This window comes from Coregonus lavaretus (genome assembly GCF_964263955.1).
Source record: "Coregonus lavaretus genome assembly, contig: HAP1_SCAFFOLD_591, whole genome shotgun sequence".
NCBI classification, from domain to species: Eukaryota; Metazoa; Chordata; class Actinopteri; order Salmoniformes; family Salmonidae; genus Coregonus; species Coregonus lavaretus.
Window position 1 is genome coordinate 120,807 of NW_028166602.1, and position 24,528 is coordinate 145,334.

The 24,528-nt window shown below is 44.8% G+C and overlaps 1 pseudogene across 1 annotated transcript in view; it reads right to left on the reverse strand.

Annotated features, from left to right (window-relative positions):
• The window catches only part of LOC311114531 (E3 ubiquitin-protein ligase HECW2-like), a 32,603-nt pseudogene that overhangs the window by 2,763 nt on the left and 5,312 nt on the right, over nt 1-24,528 (reverse strand). The window contains exons 2-27 of the transcript in view: nt 22,244-22,351; nt 22,045-22,139; nt 20,726-20,801; nt 20,227-20,396; nt 19,974-20,116; nt 19,274-19,371; nt 18,659-18,877; nt 12,880-13,853; nt 12,204-12,537; nt 11,217-11,318; nt 10,234-10,384; nt 10,002-10,111; nt 9,610-9,734; nt 8,865-9,050; nt 8,511-8,666; nt 8,315-8,423; nt 8,142-8,238; nt 6,685-6,768; nt 6,335-6,444; nt 5,189-5,309; nt 4,802-4,915; nt 4,419-4,571; nt 3,926-4,024; nt 3,017-3,146; nt 2,743-2,889; nt 2,176-2,290 (exon numbers count right to left, since the gene is read on the reverse strand). The product of the transcript in view is annotated as an E3 ubiquitin-protein ligase HECW2-like (transcript). The remainder of the gene's footprint in view (nt 1-2,175; nt 2,291-2,742; nt 2,890-3,016; nt 3,147-3,925; nt 4,025-4,418; nt 4,572-4,801; nt 4,916-5,188; nt 5,310-6,334; nt 6,445-6,684; nt 6,769-8,141; nt 8,239-8,314; nt 8,424-8,510; nt 8,667-8,864; nt 9,051-9,609; nt 9,735-10,001; nt 10,112-10,233; nt 10,385-11,216; nt 11,319-12,203; nt 12,538-12,879; nt 13,854-18,658; nt 18,878-19,273; nt 19,372-19,973; nt 20,117-20,226; nt 20,397-20,725; nt 20,802-22,044; nt 22,140-22,243; nt 22,352-24,528) is intronic.

The following is a 24,528-nucleotide window of genomic DNA, read 5'->3' on the forward strand; positions in this document are numbered from 1 at the left end:
GTATACTGTTATATACAACTCTTTCTCTAACAGCTCTTCCTAATTGGAAAGACATTTAAAAACATTTCCTTCTACATCTGAATGGAACAATGCACTATCTTTACTGCTGCCTAAGACCCAGACAGCAGCTCTAAAGGACATTATGAAAAGGGCTATATACATCAAGTTATTGTCTGTGTCTTAAATTACACCCTATTCCCTACATCAGGGTTCTTCAATTCCGGTCCTGGAGGGCCGAAACACCTCTGTTTTTCATCCTCTCCTTCTAATCAGGGGCTAATTCAGACCTGGGACACCAGGTGAGTGCAATTAACTACCAGGTAGAAATAAAAAACAGAAGTGTTTCGGCCCTCCAGGACCGGAATTGAAGAACCCTGCCCTACATAGTGCACTACCTTGGACAAGTAGTGCACTATATAGGGAATAGGGTGTCATTTGGGATTCAGCCATTGGTATACAGTGGGGAGAACAAGTATTTGATACACTGTTGATTTTGCAGGTTTTCCTACTTACAAAGCATGTAGAGGTCTGTAATTTCAGAAAAAAAATCCAGGAAATCACATTGTATGATTTTTAAGTAATTAATTTGCATTTTATTGCATGACATAAGTATTTGATCACCTACCAACCAGTAAGAATTCCGGCTCTCACAGACCTGTTAGTTTTTCTTTAAGAAGCCCTCCTGTTCTCCACTCATTACCTGTATTAACTGCACCTGTTTGAACTCGTTACATGTATAAAAGACACCTGTCCACACACTCAATCAAACAGACTCCAACCTCTCCACAATGGCCAAGTCCAGAGATCTGTGTAAGGACATCAGGGATAAAATTGTAGACCTGCACAAGGCTGGGATGGGCTACAGGACAATAGGCAAGCAGCTTGGTGAGAAGGCAACAACTGTTGGCGCAATTATTAGAAAATGGAAGAAGTTCAAGATGATGGTCAATCACCCTCGGTCTGGGGCTCCATGCAAGATCTCACCTCGTGGGGCATCAATGATCATGAGCAAGGTGAGGGATCAGCCCATAACTACACGGCAGGACCTGGTCAATGACCTGAAGAGAGCTGGGACCACAGTCTCAAAGAAAACCATTAGTAACACACTACGCCGTCATGGATTAAAATCCTGCAGCGCACGCAAGGTCCCCCTGCTCAAGCCAGCGCATGTCCAGGCCCGTCTGAAGTTTGCCAATGACCATCTGGATGATCCAGAGGAGAAATGGGAGAAGGTCATGTGGTCTGATGAGACAAAAATAGAGCTTAAGGAGTGGCTCCGTAAGAAGCATCTCAAGGTCCTGGAGTGCCTAGGCAGTCTACAGACCTGAACCCAATAGAAAATCTTTGGAGGGAGCTGAAAGTCCGTATTGCCCAGCGACAGCCTCGAAACCTGAAGGATCTGGAGAAGGTCTGTATGGAGGAGTGGGCCAAAATCCCTGCTGCAGTGTGTGCAAACCTGGTCAAGACCTACAGGAAACGTATGATCTCTGTAATTGCAAACAAAGGTTTCTGTACCAAATATTAAGTTCTGCTTTTCTGATGTATCAAATACTTATGTCATGCAATAAAATGCAAATTAATTACTTAAAAATCATACAATGTGATTTTCTGGATTTTTGTTTTAGATTCCGTCTCTCACAGTTGAAGTGTACCTATCATAAAAATTACAGACCTCTACATGCTTTGTAAGTAGGAAAACCTGCAAAATCGACAGTGTATCAAATACTTGTTCTCCCCACTGTACATCCTCTGTAATAGGTGTTGCTAATCCAGTCTACCCCCTCCCCTCGTCTCCCCCCACCCCCAGTATCTCCCTCTCCCCGTCTCACCCCTCTCCCCCCTGTCTCTCCCTCTACACATGTCTCCCCTCTCTTCCCCTCCCCCTGTATCTCCCTCTCCCCGTCTCTCCCTCTCCCCCCATCTCCCCTCTCTCCCCCCCTCCCCCCATCTCCCCTCTCTCCCCCCTCCCCATGTATCTCCCTCTCCCCGTCACCCCCGTCTCTCCCTCTCCCCCATCTCCCCTCTCTCCCCCCGTATCTCCCTCTCCCCCCTCTCCCCCCGTCTCCCCTCTCTCCCCCCGTCTCCCCTCTATCTCCCTCCCCCTGTATCTCCCCCCCCCCCCCCCCCCCCCGTCTCCCCCGCTCCCCCCTCCCACCCTCTCCCCCCAGTTCATACCTCCTCTGTAATCTGTGTTGCTCCTCCAGTCTACCAGGTCTATCTCAGCGGTGCCAGCTATCACCAGCTCCAGCTCCCTGGCATCAAACACTGACACCAGCCTGGCATCCACCACCTGCATGGCACAGCACAGGGCATCCAGGTTACAGGGCATCCAGGTTACAAACGATGACCACAACCTTTGTGGTCCTTTGTAGCTCGGTTGGTAGAGCCTGGCGCTTGTAACGGCGCTGGGTTTGATTCCCGGCACCACCCATATGTCAAATGTATGCATGCATGACTGTGAGTCTCTTTGGATAAAAGCTAAATGGCATATATTATTATTATTACAAACACAACAACAACAAACTCAATCCCATTACACAGTCTTCATAATACATTCAACCACACTACAGCCTTTAGCTACATTAGTCTTGCCTAATTTGAATTCAGTTGTTGTTGATGTCTGTGAGCAGGAAGTTGCCCCACTGTGTATGATGATATTGCTGAGTCTACCTTTATCAGAATATGCATCAGGAGATATTTGATGGGATATTTTATTGAGAAAGTCCTTGTTGTAGATCGTACCTCATAGAAGCCCCGGACCAGGCTCTCTGTCTGTTGAACCACTCCTCTCTCAATACGCCACTTCACCATGCGCTCAATGTACTCCTTCTTATTCCTCTCTGACACTGGGATGTTGGCCCCGCCCGGCTTCAGCTCTCTCTCTGTGATCTACACACGCAGTACATACACATAAGCTTTATAACTCACACACACACGCACACACACACACACACACACACACGCACACGCACGCACACGCACGCACACGCACACACGCACACGCACACACACACACCTGTCCGAACACCTCCTCATTGACAGTGAAGGTGAGGTCCAACATGTCCTCGATGTCGTTGTCCTTCATCCACTGGAGACTCTGGTGGAATTCCTCATCCAGATACTCCAGATCACTCAGCTCACATATGCTATAGAATAGAGTAGAATATAATAGAGTAGAGTAGAATATAATAGAGTAGAGTAGAATAGAGTAGAATATAATAGAGTAGAGTAGAATATAATAGAGTAGAGTAGAATATAATAGAGTAGAGTAGAATATAATAGAGTAGAGTAGAATATAATAGAGTAGAGTAGAATATAATAGAGTAGAGTAGAATATAATAGAGTAGAGTAGAATAGAGTAGAGTAGAGTAGAATATAATAGAGTAGAGTAGAATATAATAGAGTAGAGTAGAATATAATAGAGTAGAGTAGAATATAATATAATAGAGTAGAGTAGAATATAATAGAGTAGAGTAGAATATAATAGAGTAGAGTAGAATATAATAGAGTAGAGTAGAATATAATATAATAGAGTAGAGTAGAATATAATAGAGTAGAGTAGAATATAATAGAGTAGAGTAGAATATAATAGAGTAGAGTAGAATAGAGTAGAATATAATAGAGTAAATTGAGTAGAGTAGAATATAGTAGAGTAAAATGGATTTAGGCTTAAAATGTCAGAAAAATACTCTCTAGTTACATATTGTATAGCCCTAAATTCAACACTGGACCTCCAAGCCTGTTTCCACTGCATGTTTTCATTGTTCCCCTCTAATCAGGGACTGATTTAGACCTGGGACACCAGGTGTGTGCAATGAATTATCATGTAGAACAGAAAACTAGCAGGCGCTGGACCTTGTAGGGTAAGAGTTGAATACCCCTAGTGTATACCTATAATTAGACAGTCCAGGTGGTGGATACGTACATGCGCAGCAGGCCTTTGTAGAAGGGTCTAGTGAAGAAGGCATCCAGTAGGTATTGGTGGATCAGAGCCAGGCCCAGGATACGCCCGCTGAAACGGAACCTATACAGGGAAGAAGAGAGAGAAGATACTTAGATTTTTTAGAAATATTATTTCACAGGTCTTCATGTACACAACAGATGTTTTGGCTCGTGGTTTACTCAGTGCATTTCCATTCACCTTATCACCAGGGTTGGGGTCCATTCAAATTGAAGTCACTCAATTCAGGAAATTAATTAGTTACAATTCTAAAATGGAAAAAACGTTTGAAATAAAAAGCTTATCCTTTTCAGTTTATTGAAAAGTAATTGAAAATAGATGCCATTTTTCTATTATTGAATAAGATTTTAAGTTTGCTTCCAGAATTTACTGACTTCAATTCAAAATTGCCCCAATCCTGCTTATCAGCCAACAGACCACTCCAACCCCAAACCCCCTCAGCCTTCAGGTCACTCACCACTCGTGATGGTTGTCTACAAAGGCAGACATGGGGCTGATCTGAACGGTGTAGGTGTCGTTGGCTGAGTACTCAAACAGGCCGTAGTATGGGTTGAACAGCTCTCTAGACACCAGGAAGAAAAACTCTCTGGACGGGCCGCTGTAGTCCAACCTGGAACACATGAATGAAGATACATTAACACACAGATACACAAACAAAGATGTACACATAAATGAAAAGGAACGTTGTAGATAGAAATCTAATGTCTAATGTTATAGAGCAGACAAAGTGCATTTCTAACTTAAATATTCCTCAAATGTTCCATGTTTCATTCTATTGAACCCAGTATCATTCTCCCCAGCTTCTGGAAGAGTAGAGGACAGGCAGTCTGTCTGACTCACCCCTCCTCTCCCACGAAGCTGACGTAGAGCTTGCTCCTCTGCAGGTCTTTACGGGAGTAACACATGACCTGGTTGAAGGCATCCTCCAGGAGATGGTCCCTACGGATGATCAACCTGGGGGTTGGGGGAGGGAGAGACACACACAGGGGGGAACTGGTAAGGGCAGGAGGGCGTGGATGGAGGTTATGAGGGTGGACCACAGAACTAGAATGAGATTCTATTTCTATGGCTGGAACACCAAAGCATATAGCTAGATCAATAACCTATTAATTATTCCACATTACAGTATTCACCCATTAATATTAATCTACAGTACAGTATTCACTCATGAATATTCATCTATATTCCAGTATTATGTTGACGAGAAGAATCCTCCACACTACATACTTTAACTTCCCTGGGCCCTGGCCATAGCCCTTGGTCTCCAGTTTGCGGTAGAAGTTTCGCAGCTTGGCTTCGAAGTCTCGCTTGTAGGGGGCAGGTGCACGGGCATTAGCTCGCTGTGTTCCTGTGGAAATAAAATTTGACAGAGAACGAGAGATGCGTGTGTGCTCCTTACAAACACAGAGCGAGAGAGAGCAAGTGGTTGAGAGTAACATCGAGATGGAGATCGACAGAGAGAGTGAGAGGTAGTAAGAAAGCAAGAGAGAGATCGAGACGAGAGAGGAGAGAGAGAGACAGAGAGAGAGACAGAGAGCGAGAGAGAGAGAGGGAGGAGAGAGAGGAGAGAGAGAGAGAGGGAGGAGAGAGAGGAGACAGAGAGAGAGACAGAGAGCGAGAGAGAGAGCGAGAGACAGAGAGCGAGAGAGAGAGCGAGAGAGAGAGAGAGAGGGAGGAGACAGAGAGAGAGACAGAGAGCGAGACAGAGCGAGAGAGAGAGAGGGAGGAGAGAGAGGAGACAGAGAGAGAGACAGAGAGAGAGACAGAGAGAGAGAGAGAGAGAGGGAGGAGAGAGGAGACAGAGCGAGAGAGAGAGAGAGAGAGAGAGGGAGGAGAGAGAGGAGACAGAGAGAGAGACAGAGAGCGAGACAGAGAGAGAGAGACAGAGGAGAGAGAGACAGAGAGAGGGAGGAGAGAGAGGAGAGAGAGAGAGACAGAGCGAGAGAGAGAGAGAGAGGGAGGAGAGAGAGGAGACAGAGAGAGAGACAGAGAGCGAGACAGAGAGAGAGAGAGAGAGACAGAGAGCAAGAGAGAGAGAGAGAGAGACAGAGAGACAGAGAGAGGGAAGAGAGAGAGACAGAGAGAGGGAGGAGAGAGAGGAGAGAGAGAGAGACAGAGAGACAGAGAGACAGAGAGAGAAAGAGATCAAGAGTAATATTGAGACAGAGAGAGAGGAGAGGGAGAGAGAGAGGAGAGGGGAGGAGAGAGAGGGGAGAGAGGAGAGCAGAGGAGAGGAGAGGGAAAGAGAGAAAGGAGAGGAGAGGAGAGAGAGGGGGAGAGGAGAGAGAGGAAAGAGAAAAAACAAGAGAGAGAGAGAGAGAAAGGGAGAATGGGAGAGAAAGACAGAAGTGAGGTATAGAGAAGCCTTCTCACCAGGTGAGTTCTGTGGGGAGGTCACGGGAGAGCTTCGTGGGGACTGGCAGTAGCTGGGGTGCAGTAAGGCGTGAGGCGGAACATATGACATCACTTCCTCTTCAAACAGGCTGCCAGAGAGAACAAAGAACAGAGAGGAGATGATGTCACTGAGAGCTACAGAGACCCAAAGTAACAAAACTGGGTTTGATCTAAAGCCTAGGTATTGGCTCAGGGAGCTAACACAAGTCTTCCATTAATTACAATCCACATCTCCTGTTGCTGCAGGATTATTTTCCTGCTGTAGCAAACTGGCTCAAATGAAGATCCTACACATGAATAAGGCAGGTACAGGTATGGCAGTAGCTCACCTGAGGAGGATAACTAGGTCTGCATCACCAGACAGCCTGGCCAGACCAGAGGCCCCTTCATTACGGATCAACTGAACCTTCTCCCTGTGGTGGAAAACACACACGGGAATTAACCTTAATGACTCTTTGGGAGGTACAGTGGGTGTGCTGACAACAGTAGTGAATTTAATGGTGAGGGTTTGAGGGACTGTTCTGAGTGAAGCGAGGGAGGGGTAGGAAGGAAGGATGGGTAGGAAGGAAGGAGGGAGGGGTTGGAAGGAGGGAGGGAGGGGTTGGAAGGAGGGAGGGAGGAGTAGGAGGGAGGGTAAGGAGGAGGGAGGAGTAGGAGGGAGGGTAAGGAGGAGGGAGGGTAGGAAGGAGGGAGGGTAGGAAGGAGGGGGGGGAAGGAAGGAAGGAGAGAGGGGTTGGAAGGAGGGAGGGGTAGAAAGGAGGGAGGGGTAGGAAGGAGGGAGGGGTAGGAAGGAGGGAGGGGTAGGAAGAAGGGAGGGGTAGGAAGGAGGGAGGGGTAGGAAGGAGGGAGGGGTAGGAAGAAGGGAGGGGTAGAAAGGAGGGAAAGAAAGAAAGGAAGGAGGGAGGGGTAGGAAGGAGAGAGGGGTAGGAAGAAAGGAGGGAGGGTAGGAAGGAGGGAGGGGTAGGAAGAAGGGAGGGGTAGGAAGGAGGGAGGGGTAGGAAGGAGGGAGGGGTAGGAAGGAGGGGAAGGAAGGAGGGAGGGGTAGGAAGGAGGGAGGGGTAGGAAGGAGGGAGGGGTAGGAAGGAAGGAGGGAGGGGTAGGAAGGAAGGAGGGAGGGGTAGGAAGGAAGGAAGGAGGGGTGGGAAGGAAGGAAGGAGGGTAGGAAGGAGGGAGGGGTAGGAAGGAGGGAGGGGTAGGAAGGAGGGAGGGGTAGGAAGGAGGGGAAGGAAGGAGGGAGGGGTAGGAAGGAGGGAGGGGAAGGAAGGAGGGAGGGGTAGGAAGGAGGGGAAGGAAGGAGGGAGGGGTAGGAAGGAGGGAGGGGTAGGAAGGAAGGAGGGAGGGGTAGGAAGGAAGGAGGGAGGGGTAGGAAGGAAGGAAGGAGGGGTGGGAAGGAAGGAAGGAGGGTAGGAAGGAGGGAGGGGTAGGAAGGAGGGAGGGGAAGGAAGGACGGGAAGGAAGGAGGGGAAGGAAGGAGGGAGGGGTAGGAAAAAGGGAGAGGAAGGAGGGAGGGGTAGGAAGGAGGGAGGGGTAGGAAGAAGGGAGAGGAAGGAGGGAGGGGTAGGAAGAAGGAAGGGATAGGAAGGAGGGAGGGGTAGGAAGGAGGGAGGGGGTAGGAAGGAGGGAGGGGTAGGAAGGAGGGAAAGGAAGGAGGGAGGGGTAGGAAGAAGGGGAAGGAAGGAGGGAGGGGTAGGAAGAAGGGGAAGGAAGGAGGGAGGGGTAGGAAGAAGGGAAGGGTAGGAAGGAGGGAGGGGTAGGAAGGAGGGAGGGGTAGGAAGGGGCTGCTGACCTGAGCGAGTGGTTCCTGATAAACTCTGTCTGTCTCTCCTGCAGGATCTCAAAGATATTGGGTTGTCGTAGAAACGCCACTATCTTGTCGTTGTAAGCTGAAGAGAAGGAGTCGAGGACAGAATGAGCAATGTGTGTGTGTGTGTGTGTGTGTGTTTGTGTGTGTCCACTCACCCACTGGCACTACGTCTTGGTACTGGGTGCGGCTGACCGTGCTGAAGGTGCTGGAGGGGCGTGGCATTGTGGGAGGTCCCCCTCCAGAGTGACGAGGGTCCTCCCCCACCTGGAGCACAGAGAGGGGGTTGAGTTGACTGAGGAGTGTGTGTGTCTGTGTGTGTCTCACCATGATGTGTGTGTGTGTGTGTCTCACCATGCGTCGTGGGCTGACCTCGCCAGCGCTGTGGCTGCGTTGTCTGGTCAGGTGCTGGCGGTGGGCCAGGAGGCCGCTGGGACGTGTGCTGCTCTGGAGAGGGAGCCGAGGGTCGATGAACGTAGTGGCCCGGCAGTTGTGGTCCACAAAGAAAGGCTGTAGAGAGAGACAGAATGAGAATTGGAGAGGTTAGGGTCATTGGTAAACAGAGAGAGAGAGAGAGAGAGAAAGAGAGAGAGATGGAGATGGAAAAGGAGAGTAGTTACCTGTACCTGTGTGTGTGTGTGTGTGTGTGTGTGTGTGTGTGTGTGTGTGTGTGTGTGTGTGTGTGTGTGTGTGTGTGTGTGTGTGTACCTTGCCAGTGTGGTCGTGCTTCAGCTCCCAGCCACGGGGCAGCTCCAGCTGTTTGTTGGAGAACATGTTGAGGAAAACCACCAGGTCTCTGTTGTGCTGGTAGCGCTCATAGTGATGCGTGTCCCGACGCACCTTACTGATCATGTGTTTCAGGCAGGTGTTACCTGTAAACATGCGGTAGGCACTCTGGGGAGAGAACAAGAGGAGAGGGAGAGGAGAGGGAGGAGAGGAGAGGAGGGTGGGAGGGGAGAGGAGAGGAGAGGAGAGGAGAGGAGAGGAGAGGAGAGGAGAGGAGAGGAGAGGAGAGGAGAGGAGAGGAGAGGAGAGGAGAGGAGAGGAGAGGAGAGGAGAGGAGAGGAGAGGCGGAGGAGAGGCGGAGGAGAGGGGATGAGTGGAGAAGATAGGGGAGGGGAAGGGAGGAGAAGAGAGGAGTATTGTAAAGTGATGAATGACTGACGTGACAGTGTGAGGTAAATGTAACTACAGTACTGTGATAGTAGAATGATAGATCATAGAAATGAACTGTTCTAGCAGTAAGGGGATCTAGGTGTGTGTGTGTGTGTGTGTATGTGTGTGTGTGTGTGTGTGTGTGTGTGTGTGTGTGTGTGTGTCTGTGTGTAACATACAGGGTTGGAATGCAGCACGATGAAGAAGTCTGGGCTGGTCAGGAACTTAGCTGACTGATACAGTATAACAGGTAGGGAACAGTCTAATAGTTAATAGTATTGCTATAGGTTAGACGTACAGGGTTGGAATGCAGCACAGTGAAAAAGTCTGGGCTGGTCAGGAACTTAGCGCTGGGAGACTGGAGGAGCAGACTGAGGCGAGACCGAGAGCTATCCGGAGCCACTACACCATCACGACGATACTCTGACAACACACACACACACAACACAACACAACACGAAAACCGTGTGTTAGAGACCGAGAGCTATCTGGAGCCACCACACCATCACACCGATACTCTGACAACACACACAAGCTAATAACCAAACAAAAGCTTTTAACGAGAGCAGGGTCTTTAGTTTTATTAGAAACCAGCCTAAACAAACAGAATTTTGGCTAGTGAAAGTCTAGAGGCCTATTGTCAAGGTTTAGTTGACTACAGTGACCAGAATGCATTGCAAGCCTGGGTACCTGGGATAGTGTGGTGCATCAGGTCAGTGTCCTCAGTGGGCACCTCGGGCGGAGCTGTCAGCTCTTCTGCTGCTCGCTCATTGGTCATCGTCCTGTGTATACTCTGATACCTGAAGACAAAAGCAATGGCACAAACATGAAGACAGAGGTGTGTGACTGTGTGTGTGTTCTGCGTGTGTGTGTGTGTGTGTGTGTGTCTACATTAATCATAAGTGTGTGTGCTGGTTCTAACCTGCGGTTGAGCTGTTCCATCTGCTGTATGCTGTTGGACCTCTGGAGGACCTGTGGTGCTGGAGGAGCGGTGGGTCTCTGCCAGGTGGTGGTGCGGTTCACATGGTCCACATAGAAGACACGACCATGACTGTCTATACGGGCCTCCCAGTCTGAAACACACACACAGCAGTGTTAACACACACACACACACACACACACACACACACACACACACACACACACACACACACACACACACACACACACACTCATAGAAGATTCAACCGTGACTGTCTATACGAGCCTCCCAGTCTGCAAGGCAAATATATCATATGGACTGAGTGGACAAAACATTAGGAACTCTTTCTATGACATAGACTGACCAGGTGAATCCAGCTGAAAGCTATGATCCCTTATTGATGTCACCTGTTAAATTCACTTCAATCAGTGTAGATGAAGGGGAGGAGACAGGTTAAAGAATGATTTTTAAGCATTGAGACAACTGAGACATGGATTATGTATGTGTGCCATTCAGAGGGTGAATGGGCAAGACAAAAGATTTAAGTGCCTTTGAACGGGGTATGGTAGTAGGTGCCAGTCGCACTGGTTTGAGTGTGTCAAGAACTGCAAAGCTGGTGGGTTTTTCACACTCAACAGTTTCCCGTGTGTATCAAGAATGGTCCAGCACCCAAAGGACATCCAGCCAACTTGATACAACTGTGGGAAGCATTGGAGTCAACATGGGCCAGCATCCCTGTGGAACGCTTTCAACACCTTGTAGAGTCCATGCCCCATCGAATTGAGGCTGTTCTGAGGGCAAAAGGGGGTGTAACTCAATATTAGGAAGATGTTCCTGTGTATATGACACAAACTGAAAAAATCAACCCCTAAATCTAATACTATTACTAATTGTATAAATTCAGATGTCAGATGATGTGTCGGTCAACTGACATGATCTCGATCACTATATTTCTCCTTCTCCCTCAGAAACACATTACTCACTGGGCGGAAGTGTCTCATCTACTCTCTGGTAGCGACCAATATCGTGACGGACAGAGGGCAGAGAGCGGACTGACTGGTGACCGTTGACTTGAGCTGTGGCCCCTGAACAAGATGAGGAGAGAGGAAGACATTAAAACACACTGGGGCCCCTGAACAGAATAAAGATTAAACACACACACACACACACGCGAGCACACACATTCAAACACACACATTCAAACCCCACTGTGTCACGCAAACCAGAGGGAAAGATAGACACATAATCTGACAATGATCAAATGTAATAAACGTCAAGTGAATAATACGTTTTTTTGTTTTGTTTTTTTGTTCTTTTGTTCATTTCCTTCAGATCCGTTTAGAGGATTTAACAATCTTTTCATCTTTCTTTCATAGTCCTAAAATGGGTCAATCCCTCGTGGTAGCACTGTACTGTTTGTCTAAGGAGCAGAAACATCACTACAACTCTGGACAAAATATCAAAGAGGATATTATAGATGCACACACAACCTCTATCGAAGGACCACGAACAAGAGTGTCACCTGAACATCCAAATATGCCTCTGAAGACTTAACACAAACCGGTGGCAGGTCAACTATGTTAGCTAGTGCTGTCATTGACTTTAAAACAGATGTTTTTGAGATTGGGTCATGGGAGCCAAAGACAGCCCAACTGGGTAGGGACAGCTCACTATCACAGTTTACTGTGAACTAGACACAAATTACTTATTCAAAATTCGTGACAGTCACACACTTTTTGGTGTGTATTACACAATTGTCCTTCTTCATAATGTATTCGTGTCCATTACGTTATACCCCCACCCAACCTCCCTCCTATCGTTTCTGGGATTAAAATGCACTGTATACAAAATCGTGTAGAGCACACACATTCTTTTCACTTTTTCCTGTGCCTGTCACGAATTTCCAATAAGCAATTTGTGTCTATTTCACACAAATGTGTGATACTGGGTTGCTGTGTTCTGTCTCTCACCTCCTGGTTCTCTGCCATCCTCAGAGACACTCTGAGAAGAGTCGATTGGCCCGCTGGCTTCAGAAGACCGCGCCCCCTCCTCCTGAGACACGCCTCCAGACGCCTGCATGATCTGCCTCCTCTGCCAGATCTCCCCACCCTCTTCTTCCTCATTGGCTGCTGCTGCTGTGCCGGCGGTCCTTGCTCCTGTGACATCAGAGCCAGAGGCCACGCCCCCCTGGTCGGGAACGCTACTGGTCGTCGGGGTGGCTGCGATGGCACTTGCTCCTTCACTGGATGACTCCGCCCCTTCCTCCTCAGCCTTGGGCGCCACTTCCTCTTCCTTCTGTCCCTTCTGAAAATAGAGTAAAGTATTCTTTATTGTTAAACTTTGTTTTGGCATTTAGCGTTCATCACTAAGACATGAAAATATTTAGATGAACCTAAAGTTGAAATGTACAGTAAAATACGTGGTAGAGCTTTCTGTTAGATAGTGGGCGTCCCCTTATGAGTCATAGGATGGAACATGTCTATCGTAGCCTGTGATTCCCCAATGTGGACAGTGGCTGCCTTCATCGGACCCAACTATGAAATCTCAGAGGACATTTGTCAAGGGTTATGGAAGTGCTGTTTGACCCAGAGCATGGGCCATATCCAGCTGGAGCTGCCCAGGCCCTGGTCTGACAGCACCACTCACCTGAGTAGTGGATGTCTTCAGAACAGCAGGCAGTGAGTTCCTGAGGGGCCCCTGAGCTGCTGTGGCCCCTGAGATTATTGGCTGCTGGCTGGCCTCAGTCCTGGCTGCCACAGCCTCCTTTGACACCTCCTGCGCTGCAGTATTCGTCTCAGGTATTGGAGATAGGGGAGCCCCAGCCCCAGGCCCAACCATAGACCCAGGCCTGGCCTCAGCTCCAACCCCAGGCCCAACCACAGACTCAGGCCTGGCCTCAGCTCCAGCCCCAGGCCCAACGATAGACCCAGGCCTGGCCTCAGCTCCAGCCCCAGGCCCAACCATAGACCCAGGCCTGGCCTCAGCTCCAGCCCCAGGCCCAACGATAGACCCAGGCCTGGCCTCAGCTCCAACCCCAGGTCTGGCTATAGTTAGAGATCCAACCACAGCCATGGATCCAGCTCCAGTCCTGGCCTCAACTGCAACTGCAACTCCAGCCCCAGCCATGGATACAGCCCCATCCCAATTCCCAGCCCCATCTCCATCCCCAGCCCCATCTCCATCTCCATCTCCATCCCCAGCCCCATCTCCATCTCCATCTCCATCCCCAGCCCCATCTCCAATCTCTGTCCCAGCTTCTGTCCCCTGCGCTCCCTCAGCCTCTCCCCTCTTTGCCTCTGTCCCGTCTTTCCCTTGTTTCCCCAGGCCCTGTTCAGATGAGGCAGCCCCCTCCCCAGCCCCAGCCTGAACACCATTGGTCAGTGGCAGCAAGGCCTTCCTGTCAGGTGGTGGGTGGTCCCTGGGCGGCCCCGCCTCCTCGTCTTCATCAGAATCTATATGCAACATGGCGCTGAGTCGCGTGTCCGTGGGGAAACTGGATCTCAGCTTGGGTGACGTCGCGCCCAGGGGCCGCTCTCCCGGGCCCTTAGGAGCCTCGATGGCATCCAGGTAGTCGTTGAGGGACACCTGGCGATGGGTGTGGCCGCCCAGGATGGCCAATCCTAGTTAGATTAGATTAGATATACTTTCATTGTCTGTTCACAGAAATGTACTTTACGTACAGAAAGCGTGTTGCATTAAAAACTAAAAGATAAATGAGCCGTAGACAGTTACATTACACATACTAACAGTATGACAGTTACATTAAACATACTAACAGTATGACAGTTACATGAAACATACTAACAGTATGACAGTTACATTAAACATACTAACAGTATGACAGTTACATTAAACATACTAACAGTATGACAGTTCCATTAAACATACTAACAGTATGACAGTTCCATTAAACATACTAACAGTATGACAGTTACATTAAACATACTAACAGTATGACAGTTACATTAAACATACTAACAGTATGACAGTTACATTAAACATACTAACAGTATGACAGTTACATTAAACATACTAACAGTATGACAGTTACATTAAACATACTAACAGTATGACAGTTACATTACACATACTAACAGTATGACAGTTACATTAAACATACTAACAGTATGACAGTTACATTACACATACAAACAGTATGACAGTTACATTAAACATACAAACAGTATGACAGTTACATTAAACATACTAACAGTATGACAGTTACATTAAACACACTAACAGTATGACAGTTACATTAAACCTACAAACAGTATGACAGTTACATTAAACCTACTAACAGTATGACAGTTACATTAAACCTACTAACAGTATGACAGTTACATGAAACATACTAACAGTATGACAGTTACATTAAACATACTAACAGTATGACAGTTACATGAAACATACTAACAGTATGACAGTTACATTAAACATACTAACAGTATGACAGTAACATTAAACATACTAACAGTATGACAGTTACATTAAACATACTAACAGTATGACAGTTACATTACACATACTAACAGTATGACAGTTACATTAAACATACTAACCGTATGACAGTTACATTAAACATACTAACAGTATGACAGTTCCATTAAACATACTAACAGTATGACAGTTACATTAAACATACTAACAGTATGACAGTTACATGAAACATACTAACAGTATGACAGTTACATGAAACATACTAACAGTATGACAGTTACATTAAACATACAAACAGTATGACAGTTACATGAAACATACTAACAGTATGACAGTTACATGAAACATACAAACAGTATGACAGTTACATGAAACATACTAACAGTATGACAGTTACATGAAACATACTAACAGTATGACAGTTACATGAAACATACTAACAGTATGACAGTTACATGAAACATACTAACAGTATGACAGTTACATGAAACATACTAACAGTATGACAGTTACATGAAACATACTAACAGTATGACAGTTACATGAAACATACTAACAGTATGACAGTTACATGAAACATACTAACAGTATGAAATTTACATTAAACATACTAACAGTATGACAGTTACATTACACATACTAACAGTATGACAGTTACATGAAACATACTAACAGTATGACAGTTACATGAAACATACTAACAGTATGACAGTTACATGAAACATACTAACAGTATGACAGTTAAATGAAACATACTAACAGTATGACAGTTACATGAAACATACTAACAGTATGACAGTTAAATGAAACATACTAACAGTATGACAGTTACATGAAACATACTAACAGTATGACAGTTACATGAAACATACTAACAGTATGACAGTTACATGAAACATACTAACAGTATGACAGTTACATGAAACATACTAACAGTATGACAGTTACATTAAACATACTAACAGTATGACAGTTACATTAAACCTACTAACAGTATGACAGTTACATGAAACATACTAACAGTATGACAGTTACATTAAACATACTAACAGTATGACAGTTACATGAAACATACTAACAGTATGACAGTTACATTAAACATACTAACAGTATGACAGTTACATTAAACATACTAACAGTATGACAGTTACATTACACATACTAACAGTATGACAGTTACATTAAACATACTAACCGTATGACAGTTACATTAAACATACTAACAGTATGACAGTTCCATTAAACATACTAACAGTATGACAGTTACATTAAACATACTAACAGTATGACAGTTACATTAAACATACTAACAGTATGACAGTTACATTAAACATACTAACAGTATGACAGTTACATTAAACATACTAACAGTATGACAGTTACATTAAACATACTAACAGTATGACAGTTACATGAAACATACAAACAGTATGACAGTTACATTAAACATACTAACAGTATGACAGTTACATGAAACATACTAACAGTATGACAGTTACATGAAACATACTAACAGTATGACAGTTACATGAAACATACTAACAGTATGACAGTTACATGAAACATACTAACAGTATGACAGTTACATGAAACATACTAACAGTATGACAGTTACATGAAACATACTAACAGTATGACAGTTACATTAAACATACTAACAGTATGACAGTTACATGAAACATACTAACAGTATGACAGTTACATGAAACATACTAACAGTATGACAGTTACATGAAACATACTAACAGTATGACAGTTACATGAAACATACTAACAGTATGACAGTTACATGAAACATACTAACAGTATGACAGTTACATTAAACATACTAACAGTATGACAGTTACATTAAACATACTAACAGTATGACAGTTACATGAAACATACTAACAGTATGACAGTTACATTAAACATACTAACAGTATGACAGTTACATTAAACCTACTAACAGTATGACAGTTACATGAAACATACTAACAGTATGACAGTTACATTAAACATACTAACAGTATGACAGTTACATTAAACATACTAACAGTATGACAGTTACATTAAACATACTAACAGTATGACAGTTACATGAAACATACTAACAGTATGACAGTTACATTAAACATACTAACAGTATGACAGTTACATTAAACATACTAACAGTATGACAGTTGAGTTAAACATACTAACTGTATGACAGTTGAGTTAAACATACTAACAGTATGACAGTTGAATTAAACATACTAACAGTATGACAGTTACATGAAACATACTAACAGTATGACAGTTACATTAAACATACTAACTGTATGACAGTTGAGTTAAACATACTAACAGTATCACAGTTGAATTAAACATACTAACAGTATGACAGTTACATTAAACATACTAACAGTATGACAGTTACATTAAACATACTAACAGTATGACAGTTACATTACACATACTAACAGTATGACAGTTACATTAAACATACTAACCGTATGACAGTTACATTAAACATACTAACAGTATGACAGTTCCATTAAACATACTAACAGTATGACAGTTACATTAAACATACTAACAGTATGACAGTTACATTAAACATACTAACAGTATGACAGTTACATTAAACATACTAACAGTATGACAGTTACATTAAACATACTAACAGTATGACAGTTACATTAAACATACTAACAGTATGACAGTTACATTAAACATACAAACAGTATGACAGTTACATGAAACATACTAACAGTATGACAGTTACATGAAACATACTAACAGTATGACAGTTACATGAAACATACTAACAGTATGACAGTTACATGAAACATACTAACAGTATGACAGTTACATGAAACATACTAACAGTATGACAGTTACATGAAACATACTAACAGTATGACAGTTACATGAAACATACTAACAGTATGACAGTTACATGAAACATACTAACAGTATGACAGTTACATGAAACATACTAACAGTATGACAGTTACATGAAACATACTAACAGTATGACAGTTACATGAAACATACTAACAGTATGACAGTTACATGAAACATACTAACAGTATGACAGTTACATGAAACATACTAACAGTATGACAGTTACATGAAACATACTAACAGTATGACAGTTACATGAAACATACTAACAGTATGACAGTTACATGAAACATACTAACAGTATGACAGTTACATGAAACATACTAACAGTATGACAGTTACATGAAACATACTAACAGTATGACAGTTACATGAAACATACTAACAGTATGACAGTTACATGAAACATACTAACAGTATGACAGTTACATGAAACATACTAACAGTATGACAGTTACATGAAACATACTAACAGTATGACAGTTACATGAAACATACTAACAGTATGACAGTTACATGAAACATACTAACAGTATGACAGTTACATTAAACATACTAACAGTATGACAGTTACATTAAACCTACTAACAGTATGACAGTTACATTAAACATACTAACAGTATGACAGTTACATTAAACATACTAACAGTATGACAGTTACATTAAACATACTAACAGTATGACAGTTACATTAAACATACTAACAGTATGACAGTTACATGAAACATACTAACAGTATGACAGTTACATTAAACATACTAACAGTATGACAGTTACATTAAACATACTAACAGTATGACAGTTGAGTTAAACATACTAACTGTATGACAGTTGAGTTAAACATACTAACAGTATGACAGTTGAATTAAACATACTAACAGTATGACAGTTACATGAAACATACTAACAGTATGACAGTAACATTAAACATACTAACTGTATGACAGTTGAGTTAAACATACTAACAGTATCACAGTTGAATTAAACATACTAACAGTATGACAGTTACATTAAACATACTAACAGTATGACAGTTACATTAAACATACTAACAGTATGACAGTTGACAGTTGAGGTTAACATACTAACAGTAAAGACAACATAGCTTTAGGACTTTTACCTAGGACGTGTAGCTCGCCCACCGCCCCCCGGGCGTCACTCCAGACATCGTCTCCAACCCTGTGGACCTCTCCGTTGAGCAGAGAGGAGTCGGACCCCGTAGGAGAAGGGCCCCGGGCCCTGGAGGAAGGGTGGGGGAGGTCTTCATCGTCAGAGGGGCTCCCAGGGTCCCCGTTCACTGACAAACCCAAGATGGAACCCATGGCATCAGGAGAGCCCTCTGTCAGGGAGGGAGAAAACATAGATTTTCCTTCAAAACTCATACACAACATTTGATTGATGGGTGTGTGACATTCAAAAGTAATATATATAGTATGCCATTTAGCAGACACTTTTATCCAAATATATATAATCAGTCTTACATAAGCGGATCAACACAAAGCCTCTCTCCTAAACAGATGTTATTACTTTATTACTCATGCCCTCTCCCATGTCCTCACCGTCATGTCCAGAGGTCATGTCCTCACCGTCATGTCCAGAGGTCATGTCCTCACCGTCATGTCCAGAGGTCATGTCCTCACCGTCATGTCCAGAGGTCATGTCCTCACCGTCATGTCCTTACCGTCATGTCCAGAGGTCATGTCCTTACCGTCATGTCCAGAGGTCATGTCCTTACCGTCATGTCCAGAGGTCATGTCCACTCTGAACTGCAGCTGGCCGCTCACATGGTCCGTGGGCAGACGACGACACAGGGTGTAGCTTAGCGGCTGGTCCCTGTGGACATGAACACACATTACAAACCATTCAGACTCAGTTGTAGGTCAATATGACCAATACATGGTTATTTAAATAGTTACAAAGATTACTATTGATTGAATATGTATCTCTTTTTATTTATTTTTACTTTTAACCCTTTTTCTCCCCAATTTCGTGATATCCAATTGGTAGTTACAGTCTTGACCCATCGCTGCAACTCCCGTACGGACTCGAGAGCCATGCGTCCTCCGAAATATGACCCTGCCAAGCCGCACTGCTTCTTGACACACTGCCTGCTTAACCCGGAAGCCAGCCGCACCAATGTGTCGGAGGAAACACCGTCCCACTGGCGACCGAAGTCAGCTTGCAGGCGCCCGGCCCGGCACAAGGAGTCGCTAGGGTGCGATGGGACAAGGACATCCTGGCCGGCCAAACCCTCCCCTAACCCGGACGACGCTGGGCGCCGCCTCATGGGTCTCCTGGTCACAGCCAGCTGTGACACCGCCTGGGATCGAACCCGGGGCTGTAGTGGCGCCTCAAGCAGTGCCTTAGACCGCTGCACCACTCGGGAGGCCTGAATATGTTTCTCTGAGTGTGGGAGTGGTTTCCAGTTGACTCACTCTGCATTTGGCCTCTCTAGCAGCCTCTGCACTGGGATGGTCAGCTGACCCAGGAAGCGCTTGATGATTGGTCGGCTTTTAGAAAACTTATCCTTTACCTCGATCTCCAAGACATCTGTCATCAGAGCCACAAACGTGTACTTCTGACAGAGAGAGAAAGAGAATTGTAAAGCATTATTTTACAGTGTGTGTGTGTGTGTGTGTGTGTGTGTGTGTGTGTGTGAGTGAGAGTGAGAGTGAGAGAGAGAGAGACCTCTCCGGGCCAGACAGGGTTGGTCGTGTTAGATATGATGGCGGAGCGTCTCTCCTGTCCGTGGTGTGTGAAGGTGGGGAAGCCACTCCTCTTCCCAGGGTGGATGGACATCTTCAGGTAGGGGTCAGGGTTAAAGAACATCCCCTTCTTCAGACCCAATGCACGGATATCTATAGAGAAAGAAACACATCCCATATATCCCGTAAATATACTGTAAATATATAAAGCTCATGGATATCTACACAGATACACATATTAGCGCTGTGGACTTATACCACATACACAGAATAATGAAATAATACATCTATTTTAAACACATTAGGATATCTACAGAGAAAGCACAACTTCATAATGTATACCAGGGGTAGGTAGGTAACTCAGGTCATGGAGTGCCTAACTGGAGGTAATGTGCAGTAACACATCTCAACCACAGGGAGGCAGTGCAGATCACACCAGACCAGAGTTGAGTGAGACAAGCTACCAATCAACAAAAACTGACCTGATAAAGTGAAGCTGACGAGTTTCCGACAGTTCTCTGTCACTGATTGGCCCTCAGCTTGACCCTCAGCTCTAACCTGGCAAGGAAACAACCAATGGGAGATGAGCTGTGATGGGAACTCAACCAATGAGAGATGAGCAGTTAGTATAGGATAGTATAATACCACAGACATGAGACGTATGGTTGAGGGTCAAGACTGGAAAATATATAATTTAACACAATATCCAGTTTAACACAGAGCAGTACAGCACAGTGTAACACTGAGATCTGTTGGAGAGTGATATATAGGTGGGTCAGAGTGAGAGATGTAGGACTGTAGAGATGTAGAGCAGATCAGGTGGACTGGGCATCTGGTCATCTGTCAGATCCTGTCATAAAACCAACATGGCTGCCTGCCAGACGCTCCCTCCGATTGGAGGATTAACGCTCTGAATTTCATATCAAATTAATTTGTCCCAGCTGGTATTACTGAGGGAGGGAGGGCGAGGGGTGGAGGGAGAAGGAGAAGGGGGAAAGGGAGGGAGGGAGGGAGAGGGGGTAGAGGAGAGAGAGAGAGGGGGCAGGGGGCAGGGGGGAGAGAGAGGAGTGGAGAGTAGAATGGAGGGGGGGTGGAGGGAGAGAGAGAGAGGGGGAGGGATGGAGGGGGTGGAGAGAGGGGGGGGAGGAAGGGAGAGAGGAAAGGAGAGAAAAAGATGGAGATGGAGCAAGATAGATTGAGACAGGAAATGTATACCTGCTTTATCTATTCAAACTAATGTAGTCCAACTGCCACATTCAGATTTATATAATATAGTCCAACTGCCACATTCAGAGTGATATCTAATATAGTCACTCTGCCACATTCAGAGTGATATCTAATATAGTCCAACTGCCACATTCAGATTGATATCTAATATAGTCCAACTGCCACATTCAGAGTGATATCTAATATAGTCCAACTGCCACATTCAGAGTGATATCTAATATAGTCCAACTGATTCCGTCTCTCACAGTTGAAGTGTACCTATGATAAAAATTACAGACCTCTACATGCTTTGTAAGTAGGAAAACCTGCAAAATCGGCAGTGTATCAAATACTTATTCTCCCCACTGTACACACACACACACACACACACACACATACACAGTATACACATACACACACACACACCTCTCTCTCTCTCTCTCTCTCTCTCTCTAAACAACCAGATAAGCTTGACCTTGATACAGTTACACCATATTTTATACAGTTACTTGATACATAACCACTCCTTCATGAACATAAACACACACACACACACACAAACACACACACACACACACACACACACAGTACTCACAGGAACTCCTGGGTTCTTGACGGTGATGCAGGGGGTTGTTGCTCTCAAGGCACCACTCACTCCATGGTAGTACTTAAAGCTGATCTTAGTCTCAGCTGAGGAAGCAAAACACACCGAAGAAAAATAGTTATATTGTTCTAATCATCCTGAACACACATAAACAGTCCTTCATAAACATTAACACACACACTATACTCACGCTCCATGAAGTAAGGCCCAGGCTCCAGCATCCAGATGATCTGTCCTCTCTGGGTGCCGTTCACCCCGCGGTTCTTAGAGTCCCACACGTTGGCAGGACACGTCTCATCTGGGGAGGGGACACACACAGTCGCATCACTGACATAGGCTGTAACAGTGATGACATAGGCCATAACACAACTGACCCATACACTAGATGCAGTAATCTAGTGTAACGGTAGCTGATGCTGTAATTTAGTGTAACGGTAGCTGATGCTGTAATCTAGTGTAACGGTAGCTGATGCTGTAATCTAGTGTAACGGTAGCTGATGCTGTAACCTAGTGTAACGGTAGCTGATGCTGTAACCTAGTGTAACGGTATCTGATGCTGTAACCTAGTGTAACGGTATCTGATGCTGTAACCTAGTGTAACAGTATCTGATGCTGTAACCTAGTGTAACGGTAGCTGATGCTGTAACCTAGTGTAACGGTAGCTGATGCTGTAACCTAGTGTAACAGTAGCTGATGCTGTAACCTAGTGTAACGGTAGCTGATGCTGTAACCTAGTGTAACAGTATCTGATGCTGTAATCTAGTGTAATGGTAGCTGACGCTGTAACCTAGTGTAACGGTAGCTGATGCTGTAACCTAGTGTAACGGTAGCTGATGCTGTAATCTAGTGTAACGGTAGTTGATGCTGTAACCTAGTGTAACGGTAGCTGATGCTGTAACCTAGTGTAACAGTAGTTGATGCTGTAACCTAGTGTAGTGTAACGGTAGCTGATGCTGTAACCTAGTGTAACGGTAGCTGATGCTGTAATCTAGTGTAACAGTAGCTGATGCTGTAACCTAGTGTAACGGTAGCTGATGCTGTAATCTAGTGTAACGGTAGGTGATGCTGTAACCTAGTGTAACGGTAGCTGATGCTGTAATTTAGTGTAACGGTAGCTGATACTGTAACCTAGTGTAACAGTAGTTGATGCTGTAACCTAGTGTAACAGTAGCTGATGCTGTAATCTAGTGTAACAGTAGCTGATGCTGTAATCTAGTGTAACAGTAGGTGATGCTATAACCAAGTGTAATGGTAGCTGATGCTGTAACCTAGTGTAACGGTAGCTGATGCTGTAACCTAGTGTAACGGTAGCTGATGCTGTAACCTAGTGTAACGGTAGCTGATGCAGTAACCTAGTGTAACGGTAGCTGATGCTGTAACCTAGTGTAATGGTAGCTGATGCTGTAACGGTAGCTGATGCAGTAACCTAGTGTAACAGTAGCTGATGCTGTAATCTAGTGTAACGGTAGCTGATGTTGTAATCTAGTGTAACGGTAGCTGATGCTATAATCTAGTGTAATGGTAGCTGATGCTGTAACCTAGTGTAACAGTAGCTGATGCTGTAACCTAGTGTAACGGTATCTGATGCTGTAACCTAGTGTAACAGTAGCTGATGCTGTAACCTAATGGTAGCTGATGCTGTAACTTAGTGTAATGGTAGCTGATGCTGTAACCTAGTGTAACGGTAGCTGATGCTGTAACCTAGTGTAACGGTAGCTGATACTGTAACCTAGTGTAACAGTAGTTGATGCTGTAACCTAGTGTAACAGTAGCTGATGCTGTAATCTAGTGTAACAGTAGCTGATGCTGTAATCTAGTGTAACAGTAGGTGATGCTATAACCAAGTGTAATGGTAGCTGATGCTGTAACCTAGTGTAACAGTAGCTGATGCTGTAACCTAGTGTAACGGTAGCTGATACTGTAACCTAGTGTAACAGTAGTTGATGCTGTAACCTAGTGTAACAGTAGCTGATGCTGTAATCTAGTGTAACAGTAGCTGATGCTGTAATCTAGTGTAACAGTAGGTGATGCTATAACCAAGTGTAATGGTAGCTGATGCTGTAACCTAGTGTAACGGTAGCTGATGCTGTAACCTAGTGTAACGGTAGCTGATGCTGTAACCTAGTGTAACGGTAGCTGATGCAGTAACCTAGTGTAACGGTAGCTGATGCTGTAACCTAGTGTAATGGTAGCTGATGCTGTAACCTAGTGTAACGGTAGCTGATGCAGTAACCTAGTGTAACAGTAGCTGATGCTGTAATCTAGTGTAACGGTAGCTGATGCTGTAATCTAGTGTAACGGTAGCTGATGCTGTAATCTAGTGTAACGGTAGCTGATGCTGTAACCTAGTGTAACAGTAGCTGATGCTGTAACCTAGTGTAACGGTATCTGATGCTGTAACCTAGTGTAACAGTAGCTGATGCTGTAACCTAGTGTAATGGTAGCTGATGCTGTAACTTAGTGTAATGGTAGCTG